At 44.2% G+C, this 10,621-nt stretch overlaps 1 pseudogene; it reads right to left on the bottom strand.

Annotated features, from left to right (window-relative positions):
• Positions 1–9,664: 9,664 nt before the first annotated feature.
• On the bottom strand, positions 9,665–9,781 carry LOC136646290 (5S ribosomal RNA; annotated as a pseudogene).
• Between the last annotated feature and the right edge of the window lie 840 nt (positions 9,782–10,621).

Below are 10,621 nucleotides of genomic sequence, written 5' to 3'. Positions count from 1 at the left end.
AGGTTCTTTTCCAAACTTTCTTGGCTCAAAAGAGGAAGTTCCAAAGGGCAAAAATTTATATAAAGCTGCTCCCTGCTTATCTTTTTCACTCCCACTCCATGTTTTATGGTCTGGGCAGAGCAAAAACCACTTGTGTATGAACTGGACTGGAAATATGGACTGGAATCTACTTTGATCTATGAAAGAGGTAGGATGTTCAGGTGGCATATGTGCATAGACAGGAATTTTCCTGAAAGATATTGATTGTTCACAATATATATTCCATTCTATTAATGAGGAACTAGTCCAGTGATTCCCAAACTGTGTGCCATGGTGCCTAAAGTCACCACAATGAACTCACAGGGGCGCCATGGGATGCCCCCAGCGATTTCTTCTTCGTGGCTTTCTCTGGTGCCACCATCTTGGATTGTGCAAGATCTTGCGTGATCCAAGATAGTGGCACCCCGGAGAGCTAGGAAGAAGATGCCACCATGAAAGAAGGGTGAGAACTGGGAAAGCAGTTTGGGAAGTGCTGAACTGGTCTATTGATGGCTGCTTATCATGAAGGCCATGTGCTACCTCCAGGTGCACAGTCAGCATGTCTCTGAATACCAGTTACTAGGGAATAAAGTTGGGAGAGAGATCATAGCCTGCTTCTAAGCTTCCCAGCAGCATTTGTGGGCTGCTATGGGAAACAGGATTCTAGGCCACATAGGCTCTTTGCCTGACCCAGCCAGCCAGGGTCTCCTCATGTTGCCATGGTCTTGTCTTGTTGTGGGTGCAGAGAAGTGAAAAACATTTGCACCCTGGGGGGGGGCATAAGGCTATGGAATGCCTCCAGTGTATACAAGATAAATGCAGAGCTGATGGCATTATAAAGTCAATTTATATTTCAGCATTAGCAGACTGAAATACTGTATGGTCCTCTGAAATTCTCTCCCCAACAGAAAAAACATGTCTAAAACTTTTCTCCATCGCTACTTGCTTTTGTACGACAATGTTATGGATAAATGGATGCCACCGCACTCTATACTGGAGGAACCTGAGCACAAAATGTCTTGCCAGACGTCACCTGCAAAGGTTCATTTATAAAGCCCGAGAGCCTGTTGAAGCTGTAGAGAGTTTGATAACATATCTTGTCTTTTAAGCAACTTTCATCTGGTGAGTGTGCACACATTTCCACCCTGATCTAATTAGCACCTGCAAGAGTGATATGCTGGGAGAGCAGGTCAGTGAAGAGAAAACAGTGACCCAATTATCAGAAACATAGAATAAAAAGTGAGCACCCAAACAAAATGTTGCAGTTTCAGTGCATCTCTAATTAATTGGAAGGCAGCATACACAGGCTAAGCAAAGAGCAACAGACAGAAAAAGATTCACCCAGAACAGTACTTACCAGAGCCCCAAGGGATTGATTTTTAGAACAGACTCACAAGAGATGGGGAGAATATACTCATTTTACAATTTCTAGACATGGCAGAGCATTAACAGAAGACTTCTATGAAAACCTAGATGAATAAGGAGGTTATGATAATGGCCGTAGGGGGCCGAGCACATCAGAATCGCATGCCTGACAGTGATGGAAAAGAGGCATGAGATGAAAACACTCAATAAAAAGTTGGGATTGACTTGAAATCTCCTTCTGGCAAAATAGCAAACCTGACAGAGTACAAATGATTTTTAAATTGTAAGCCATGGACCATTCATGGTTGACAGAGCAATGTGGCCCTGAATAGCAGTGCCTTGTTTGACACATGTCCCAGTCACAAAAATGCTGTTCAGGCACCTACGTAGAGGAAGAACAGTAGCGCACTGGCCAGCCGCACACCTCACTCCAATGTGTTCCTTGGCCACTCCCCTCCCGGGAGCATTTCCCTTCACATCCAAACTCCTAGCCAATAGGCCACTCGTTTGGAGTGGAATAAAGTGTCCCTGAATTCAATACTTCTCCAGATAGTAGCATAGCCGGGGTGGTTGGTTGGTCGGCTACCTTCAGTCTCGAAAGACTATGGTATAAGCCTACAGCACCCGGTATTCCCAGGCAGTCTCCCATCCAAGTACAAACCAGGCCTGACCCTGCTTAGCTTCCGAGATCATGGTATAAGCCTACAGCACCCGGTATTCCCAGGAGCGGTGTGGTAATTATTGCAGGTGTCACAATGCACTGTGTAAGCAGCCGCTCCCACTTATGTTCATAAGTCTGGTTAACTGTATTTGGGCTCAAGAAGGCTTTTTTCCTCACTTCAGATTTACTAGTTGTCGGTTCTTCAGCATCAGGAAGCAGCAGCAAAGGCAAGATGAGTATCAAAGAAATGTTTTTATTAACTGGAATACAGTACCTAGAAATGAACATTTAGCAAGAGGCCTTAATTCCCAGGTTCCAACCATATGACTAAAGGCGTTCTGGGTGTTTGTCAAAGCAAGAGCAACACACACTACACTAAATAACTTTAGGATGTTCACACACATGTGCATCACTGGACTATTCTGGGTGTATCCTAAAAACTTACAGCCCAATCCTATCCTCATGATACACTGAGGGATCTCACAATCCACCACTGAATTGTACAGATTGCCATTGCATAAGCCACTGATGGTCCAGGGAGTCCTGCAAATGGCACAGCAATCAGAAAGCCCCACATTACCAGCAGCAGGCCACAGACCAGCTGGCAACAAAGGTAGGTTGGTGATGGGGCTAGATTGGGAAGGGGTTCAGGCTGGGCCAGGGGTGAATTTGAGATGGAGTGGGATGGATCTCAGAGGCAATGGTCTCTGCAAGATCTGGAGCCCTTGTTCTGGGCTCAACATGCCCCCTTCGGCCTAACAGTTTTACAGTAGTAAAATAGCTGATTAGATATGACTAGGGTCATTGGAGACCAGGGAGTGGTGAAAGAAGCAAGTAAAAATATTCTTTATTTATCATACTGGCCTGGTCTTCAGCTGGCCCACAGGATGCAACAGAGGCTGCATCAGTGTCTCTGAATCACAAACGACTGGCCAAGAATAGGATTGGACCTGAAGGCTGCAATTTTGGGGAGAATGCCCCACTGAATATAATGGGATGTACTTTTGAGTGAATACGATCTAGAACTGTGCTGTACGTCATAGTTAAGTTCCATTGTAATTAATGAGGCTTATGTTTATCGTGACTAACTTGTCTCATTGATCTTGATTGCGCTTAAGCAGGACTTCCTTTGGATACATCCCAAAATATTTGACTAATGTAAACGTATACCATGCTGTGTCATCAAAAACTATTGTGCTTGAGACAACAAGTGAATATTCTCTCAAAACTTCCTGATGACTCAGTCACATGTGCAAGTATGGCCTGGGTCACCACCTACAATGGAGCAGAATTGGATGGTGATGGTAGAATGGACTGTACCTGTTTAGACTGAAGTTGAGAGGTACCATTTTCAATACACCCCAATGTTGGTTTTTTCTTTAAACTACGACATCTGGGAGAAAGGTTCTAGCCCATGGTATTTCCTAATATGTTCATTTTCAATTTGAAAGAGATGGTTTTTGTTTTGGGTGTTTTTTGAGGGGTGGGTGAGTTGCACATAAGGGAGGATTTAAAATGTGATGCAAACCACACCTGAAATCTGAAATGGAACAGTCCATTCTGTTGGCAACCTTCAGTCTCAAAAGACTATGGTATTGCGCTCTGAATGGTGGTCCTGGAACAGCATCTAGTGTGGTTGAAAAGGCCAATTCGGGAGTGACAATCCCTTTCACACTGGGAGCAAGTGCAGTCTGTCCCTGGTCTGTCTCCCTGGCTATGGGCCTTCCTTCTTTGCCTCTTAGCCTCAGACTGTTGGCCAAGTGTCTCTTCAAACTGGGAAAAGCCATGCTGCATAGCCTGCCTCCAAGTGGGCCGCTCAGAGGCCAGGGTTTCCCACCTGTTGAGGTCCACTCCTAAGGCCTTCAGATCCCTCCTGCAAATGTCCTTGTATCGCAGCTGTGGTCTACCTGTAGGGTGCTTTCCTTGCATAAGTTCTCCATAGAGGAGATCCTTTGGGATCCGGCCATCATCCATTCTCACAACATGACCGAGCCAACGCAGGCGTCTCTGTTTCAGCAGTGCATACATGCTAGGGATTCCAGCACGTTCCAGGACTGTGTTGTTTGGAACTCTGTCCTGCCAGGTGATGCCGAGAATGCGTCGGAGGCAGTGCATGTGGAAAGCGTTCAGTTTCCTCTCCTGTTGTGAGCGAAGAGTCCATGACTCACTGCAGTACAGAAGTGTACTCAGGACGCAAGCTCTGTAGACCTGGATCTTGGTATGGAAATGGAACAGTCCATTCTATCATCTAAGGATTCCACCAGACTGTACCATATGCGTAGAACAGCTCTCAATCAAGTGATAAACCACTCACTCACATGTGACCGCCGCCAAACAGGTTTCTTTCCTTCTTTTGCAATGTATCCTTTTAGTCTTCTGGAGCAATTTACTCTTCAATTCTTTTCATTCCTTCCAGCATTATGAATCTGCCATAAGGGACCATGAAATGCATGTTCAAAGTGTCACTGCACTCAACACAATCGCAAGCCATCCCTGGGTGCCTTGTTAAATCTCTTCTCTATAAAACGGAACGGTAAGTGAGATATCAGTGACAGCCTTGTTACTGTACTGCTCCCAGTCACATCAAATTGGGATCAGAGATAATAAACACAGCTGCTTGGACTGTTATCAGGCTACACTCCTTGCCACCTGCCATGTTGTGACCTCATCAGAATCAGAGAGTGTTGCTGCTCTCTTTTATGCTTTCAATTACTTACCGCACCAAACAGTTCATATTTCCACAAAGGGAGATGTGTCACAAAAAAAGAGGGAGTGGAGACCCAAACAAAATTTCACCTCTCCAAAATTGGAAGGGAGGACTGTTCAACCACACTGGGCTAGATGGACTAATGGTCTGGCTCGGTTTGAGGCTGAGAATCATATGAACGCATGGGACATTGCAGAATTTTTGGCTTAAAAAATGAATCAGTGAAACAGCCAAAATGCATTGGTGCATTTAAGCGATAAACTAAATTCCTCTGTCATGTCCTTAGATGCTTACTCTTAAGATGTGGCCTTGAAAAACCATATTTTTTGACAAATACTAAGCTGGAAAGCTTTTTTTTAAAGTTGTACAGTGTATTGTCACCTCTTCAAACCCTTTGATAAAATTCAAATTAGCAATAATAAGTAATGCAGATTTCAAGTGTGGCTCCTAGGGATTTGCACAGCAGCCCCCATGCAACCATTGCAAAATCTCAAGGCTTAGGCAAAGCTTGTGTTCTCATCCATTATGCTGATGGGTCTAGATCAGGGCACTGTGATACTCACAATGTTTGTGACTCTCTAGATTTTTATGTGGTTGAACTGCTGTCATCATTGTTTGAATGGCCAGACAGGCAGCAGCAAAGACCCTGAAAGAGCATAATCTGCAATCATAAATAACCCGGATTCACCTGCTTTTTTTAGCATGTCGGCTGGGTGTGTTTGTATTGAGTTCTCACAGCCCTTTTCTTTTTTATTTTAAGTCGAGAAGCAGTACTTAAATTGTCTGGGAATGCTTCCATTTGTGCCTGAGTTATCAAAATAGAAAAGAAAAAAGGAAGAATGCCAAGGCAAATAAAGGCAAAAGGAGAGTAAGAGCAATGGTCTTGGGCTGAAAAAATAAATGACACTGAAATCAGAAGAATATGTTCACATTTCTGTGCCCGAAAGGTCCCAAATTAATCTTAGCAAACAGGTACGCCAGCGATCTAATTACACAAGACTCATGGACTGATGACTGAAAACTCTATAAAGGAGCTTAGCAAGCAATTAGTCTGTCGATCCATTGTAATACTTGGCAGTCATAGGTACAAGGGAAGTGATAAAATGCTACATCTCACAATGTTTTGGTGTCCAAGAAGCAAGAGAAAAAATGTCTTATTTGGGCAGGGAGCTTATGTAGCCAGTGAATTTCTGTCCCTGTGGCTCCAGTCTGCTCTGCTGTAACGTTTGGACTCTGTAGTTTTGTGCCGGATGTTTAAATCTGATTTTAACTTGTGGGACCAGAAGCCATTGTGAGGGCCCAAAGTGATATAAATCGAATTTATGAATGAATTAATAAATAGATTTTTTTTTCTGAATCCATGAATTATATTACTAGCTTCAGGCTGTAATCCTAAACATGCCTTTCCTGAGAGTAAGTCCCATCAAGCACTTGTGAGTAGATATCTATAACAGTGGTTCTCACAGATTTAACACCGGAACCCACTTTTTAGAATGAGACTCCGTGAGGACCCACCGGAAGTGATATCATGACTAGAAGTAACATCATCAAGCAGGAAAATTTTTAACGATCCTACCCACACTTACCCAAGAGTAAGTTCCATTTATTGTCATTGGTAAAAGCATATACATAGTAGCTGGCTAAAAGTACAGAGCTGTAACGTTTCCCCAGATGCAGTCACACACCGTGGTAGCACCAAGTCTAAGATATTAAAAATAAAATATTGAAATGAATGGGGACCCACCTGAAAATGGCTCATGACTCACCTAGTGGGTCCCAACCCACAGTTTGAGAAACATTGAAGTATCGGATTGTGCCGTCAAGTTCATTATGGAAGAAAAAGTGCAGGAGGCTTTTCCTTCTTTTCCTTTCTTTCATCTTGATGAAAAGAGACCTTTTCCTCGTAATGTTCATCAACACATCTCTGTTTTGCTCCCTCCCCCACCGCCCAGAATGGCTCCTAAGGGGAGGGTAAGGGGCTGCTTGCATTCCATGGTGAGGCTTCCTGCAAAACTTAGTGCTTAGCACCCCTTCTAGCTACACCACTATCCATATGTATCTGGTTGGGCACTATTGGGAATAGCCTGCTAGGTTATTATTATGGTTAACAGTATTTATATACCACTTTTCAACAAAGTGAGATAGACGCTTGGATCCGTCTAACGAACAGTTCACAACTTCTTCAGCCGCAATGCTATTTGAAAGATTGTATTGGTGTTAATACTCAGCAGTCAAGCTTAGATTGTATCTCTCTAGGGATGGCTGATATAATAGATAATAGATGTAGTAAGAAGCAAATAAACTGCTGGGCATGGCGTTCATACATAAAAGATAAAACAAGTTCCTATTAAAATATTGCCACGGTTAGTGGACATCGTGCCTCAAATGCTGTTTGGTTTTTTTCAGATGATTGCCTTATCACTAATGTTACACTTTGATGCATTGTATTAATATAACTCAATGCCCAGCCTAGGCTGCCAGGCTAGGACGGCAGATATGTTGAATTTTAAAATGCTGAAGTAATGAATGGGTCAATATCTAAGGGCAGGAAAAGGAAATGAGAAAGTCAGCATATTACCTGTGAAGCAGCACAAATGCAAACATTGCACTCATATTTGCGTATTAAACTTTGCTTTGCAACCACAGACTCTCATTTATTTTTACTTGGTAAAAAATTTTAATCTACATTTTGGCACTAAGACGGATGCCGTGGCAGCTCACAAAGTAGTTGGAGTAATATTAATGATTGTAGTAATATTAAGGACTTGAGCACTAGAGGTGCGAACATATCGCTGGCGCTGGGTGCTGCAAACATGCCATAAAGCACATTTATGGTACAAGTGCGATTCAGTGCTGGACCTCAGTGCTGGGAGGAGGCCAGTGAAGAGTGGACGGGAGTAATTAGCACCGCCGAGTTTCGGTGCAGTTTTTTGGGGTGGGGGGGAAGGTGTTCTGGGGGTGGAGGAGGGTGGAATTTGGGAGGGATGAGGTTGGACCAGCGGACGCCTCCTCTACCTGATCCTATGCCATGTGTCAGGCTGCAAAGCCCAACACGGGGCTTCTCAAGTCTGCAATGGCAAAATAGCTGGCCCAAGACTCAAGTAACCCCATTGTGGGGCTTGGTGCTTTCCTTAGGGGGAGGTGACAAAGGTCTCCTTCCCCCAAGAAGACCTCCAGCAGCCTCCCTGGCCCCACTGGATACACCAGAAGCTATTTTGGTGCCGCTGTAACCAAAGGCGCCAGGATGGATTGAATTGAGCTGTTAGAGTCCAGTTCTCAGTGAGAACTGTTGTATAAAGCAAATATCCTTGGGAGGCAAGCTTCCACACTGATTGCCTGCAATGTGATCAATGACCAGCTTCGCACTGATGCCTTGAATGAACAGTGTGCATCCTAGAATACACTCACAGAATCCTCTTGCCAGGCTGTGATGATTCTTTGGCAGATGCTCAGGATTCTTCAGAAGACATGTTGATGAGGAAAATGTTCCTTCAATTAACTTTGCAAACCACCAGATTCCCAACTTCCTTTGTGGATCACCACATTCCTGTTCATGTTGCCTGCCTGGCCACTTTGAAAGATACAAAACATTCTTACAGAATCAATTTTCCACTTAAAGGATCTGACATCAGATTAAACCAGTTCTTGCCGCAGGAGCAGGGCGGGAATTGTGGTAAAGCAGAGGAAATTGAATAGCGGAGACATGTGTGACAAGAGAAAAGACAGAAAGAAGTTTAGAGTTGACAGGTTCTGGAATGAAAGAAGCATGGAGATTGCAAACAAAACCCATAGGGCATGGAGAGGCTGGGTTACTGCAGAAGAGAAGAATAAGGAATAAAAAACCCAAGATTGATGGAAGTGAACAGGAAAATCTTTCTATGGTGTAGGCCTGCTCAATGAAAAAAAGTCTCGAACCATCGGCAAGGTGAAGGAGAAAAAGATCCTGCAGTTCTGCTTTCCCAGCTGTTCTCTTAAAGTAAAATGTTGAACTGGGATGGATTCTCCTCCCTGCTCTACATTATTGCAGTGTTTCTCAGACTGTGGGCTGGGACCCACGAGTAGGTAGCAAACCAATTTCAGGTGGCTTCCCATTCATTTCAATATTTTATTTTTAATATGTTACAGCTATGTACTTTTAACAGGCTACTCTGTATATGCTTTTAACAATGATAGCAAATGGGACTTACTCTTGGGTAAGTGCAGGTAGGATTGCAGCATAGGATTGTGAAAAATTTTCCTGCTTGATGATGTCACTTCTGATCATGACATCACTTCCGGTGGGTCCTGACGTTCTCTTTCTAGAAGGTGGGTCCAGGTGCTAAAAGTTTGAGAACCACTGCACTATTGTCTGATCACGTGTCTAGTCAAATTTCAGTGAAATACTGGGTAAAAAGACAATGGGAATGAGAAAGTCTTTCAGCTTTTTTTGTCTGTAAAAATTTTGCTTGAGACAGATATATAAACATGCAACACTGTAGATTCCTAGACCTTATTTGTCCCCCTCCTTTTCACTCACTCACTCACCTCCTGAAAATGCTCTGTGAAAATCGACTCAAGAATCAAAGGTCAAATAAGCTTTCTAGGCAAAACTATCCTTTATTGCTTTTGCAGCCCAATCCTATCCAGAATTGGGCCAGCGTATGGATGGGTTTATGACAGCAGAACAGGGTTAGATAGCCACAGTGGTGCACACAACATCTAGTGGCAACGCAGGAGGCCCACCACCAGACTGAGAACAGCAATGGAAGCGGGTGGAATGCATAAGTGAGTTCCCAGGAAGGTCAAGGGGCTGGGAGGGAGGCAGACTGGGAGGCTGGATTGGTTGCACTCACACGTGCCGATATCCTAGCCCCTTCTGTCTCCCTTCTGCCACCATTGGTTGGCAACCTTCAGTCTCGAAAGACTATGGTATAAGCCTACAGGACCCGGTATTCCCAGGCGGTCTCCCATCCAAGTACTAACCAGGCCTGACCCTGCTTAGCTTCTGAGATCAAACGAGATCAGGCACGTGCAGGATAACAGTTGCTGCCGTTATATGCTTTGGATTTACACCTGCAAAATAGCAGGTGCGGATCCGAGAAGCCCTAAGGCAGTGGTGAAGGTTTTCCCCAGGTCCCCTGAAGGGACCTTCCCAGTGCCTCTCCCTCTTCTACAGGTGCAGTATGGCAGGAAATCTCTGCTTGGCTGGATATTCTCAACAGATTTTATATCTGTATCTGGCACCTAATGATTTCACTATCCAGAAGTCTGCATTTGATAGCAGGTCAGAACTGTATTTATTTTGTTATTAGTTTGATTGCAGGGATTTCCTACCCTGATTCAGAATCCAATAGACTTAATAGCTGAACAATTGCATGTTTGTTCCGCAAGTACAACAGTTGTTGAACAATTGTTACATGTTCTCCAGTATCCGTCCATGAGTGCTGAGAAGTTCCAGGACCAACCCTACTCAGGCTTTGCTTCCTTTGGAAGCGGGATTACTAGTGGCTTACAAGTGCTTTGTATGATTAGGTTAACTTACGAATGTTCAGACACCAAAACGGAGCAAACAGCATGCACTTCTGCCAGGCAGCTGAGTTCACTGTCTCTCATGAGATCCCCTGACGGATACCCCTGCACCATTCAGTCAGCTCGGCACTCAGGCTTTCCGTTTCTCCTTCTGTCTGTTTCATCCAGAAGTGGCAGAATGGCCTTTGCTTTTCACTCACACACAAGCCCTCCCATTACCTTGGGGAGCAGCTCTTCCAGCTCTGATGTCTTTTCCACATCCCAGAGCCATCTCCAGGCATCTCTGACAACCCAAGCCTATGCATGTCTACTCAGAAGTAAGTCTCAGTATAGTCAATAGGGCTTACTCCTAGGTAACCATG

Source organism: Tiliqua scincoides, chromosome 3, assembly GCF_035046505.1.
Source record: "Tiliqua scincoides isolate rTilSci1 chromosome 3, rTilSci1.hap2, whole genome shotgun sequence".
Taxonomy (NCBI): Eukaryota; Metazoa; Chordata; class Lepidosauria; order Squamata; family Scincidae; genus Tiliqua; species Tiliqua scincoides.
The sequence above is the reverse complement of the archived record's forward strand: the minus strand, read 5'-3'. Positions and strand labels throughout refer to the sequence as shown.